Source organism: Suncus etruscus, chromosome 10 (assembly GCF_024139225.1).
Source record: "Suncus etruscus isolate mSunEtr1 chromosome 10, mSunEtr1.pri.cur, whole genome shotgun sequence".
Classification (NCBI taxonomy): domain Eukaryota; kingdom Metazoa; phylum Chordata; class Mammalia; order Eulipotyphla; family Soricidae; genus Suncus; species Suncus etruscus.
In genome coordinates this window covers 66,459,252-66,461,003 of record NC_064857.1, presented here as the reverse complement: position 1 = coordinate 66,461,003, position 1,752 = coordinate 66,459,252, and the positions used below count along the sequence as shown (strand labels likewise).

The window sequence follows — 1,752 nt, the reverse complement described above, 5'->3', positions numbered from 1 at the left end:
AATGGTCTTCCTCTTCTATGGGTTTTGAGAAAAATGAAAAATATTTGTGTAATGATTCTCAGAGACAAAAATAGAGGAGGACTGGAGGGTCCAGCTCCTGACATGAAGCTCACCACAGGGATCGTTTAGTGCAGTCACAGAAATAATTACACTGAGAAATATCATATATATATATTTAAAAATCATAAAGAAAAGGAAAGAAAAGGAAAGCAAAGGAAAGATAAGGCTTCCCAATTCTTACCACAGGCTGTATACTTTACACTGACTGTATAGAAAAAGGAGGTACAGTAAATGCATCCCATATACACTTCAACACAGGCCCTTTGCCTGGTCTGTATTGTGAATTGAGGGACAAAAAAAATAAAATATAGGGTTTGGGCTATATTCGTCATATAAAACTACCTCTCTTTGAATGTACACCAAATGGAAATTAAAAACGTAATAGAAAAGGAGTAGAATCCTCAAAGGTAAACAGTATATGTTTAATAAAGCTAGACTTTGGATTGCCAACAATCATTTTACATTTGTCATTTGTAGTGAGTGACTGTGATTTTTTAATTGTGATCTACATTGAAAGCAGGGAGAGGGGGCTCCTCCAAGAGCAGCTGGCTGGGATGCAGTGATTAATAGGACAGCTAAAGGGGGAAAGAGTGCTTCCTCTGTGTCCTATAAAAACTGAACAGAGGACTGAGCACTGGAAAGCAGCATACCAGCAATGACACCTGGCGGCTGGAGGGGAAACAACGGTAACTCAGCTTCTCTGTGTGCACGAAAGATGAATCAGGACAAGCAGAGGACTGAGCATTGGAAAGCCACATACTAGCGATGACATCTGGTGACTGGATGGGATGCAGTGCTTGGTAACTCAGCTCCTCTATGTGCCCTGAAAGATGAATCAAGACAAGCAGAGGACTGAGTGATGGCACCTGGCAGCTGGATGGCATGTGCCGGTAAGAGGGGGAGGGATCACTCATCTCTGAAGCTGGAGTAAGTTTTAGCATGCCTTATACCGGTGTATAAGGCAAACTATAAGACCCCCAACTATTAAAATTTTTTTCATGGGTTAAAAAGTCATCTTCTACTCCAGAAAATACGGTTAGATCTACATGTAAATCTATTGCCAGTCTTCCAACACAATTTTTCTAATGTGTACCTTCAGTGAAAAATATGAGTTCCAGTTGCTCCACTGCTCTGCAGTACTTGTTATTATCAGTTTCATCAACAACAGTCACTCCAGAAGGTGTATAGTGGGACCTTACTGTGGTCTTAATTTGCATTTTCTAGGTGACTAATGAATTGAGAAACATCTCATATACATTTGGATATAAGATTTCTTCCTTTATAAATTCCTGTTGAAATCTTTCCTGCACTAGTTGGTTGATTTTGTATTACTAATTTATATAACTACTTTAAAATTCTGGGGGCTGGAGTGATAGTACAATGGTAAAACGTTTGCCTTGCATGAGGCCCTCTCTTTTTTGATCCCTGGTATCCCATGTGGTCTCTCAGTCCTGCCAGGAGTGATTTCTGAGAGAAAAGCCAGGAGTAAGCCCTGAGCACCACTGGGTGTAGCTCTCTTCAAAGTAAATAAATAAAAATTCTGAATAAAAAAAAAGATCATTACTAATATTTTCTATTGGTGACAATAGACAAATATTGGTGGTTTTTTTTCTCTTTTAAACTTGACTCTTTTGATGGCCATTCTTAAATTTTTGTTTGTTTTGGGGCCACACTAGGTATTTCTCACGGCTT

The 1,752-nt window shown here is 39.1% G+C and overlaps 1 non-coding gene across 1 annotated transcript; it reads left to right on the top strand.

Annotated features, from left to right (window-relative positions):
• The first annotated feature begins 224 nt into the window (after positions 1-224).
• Positions 225-357, top strand: LOC126021186 (small nucleolar RNA SNORA51). Its single transcript, XR_007499791.1, has one exon. It is a non-coding gene; the product is annotated as a small nucleolar RNA SNORA51 (small nucleolar RNA).
• Positions 358-1,752: the final 1,395 nt, after the last annotated feature.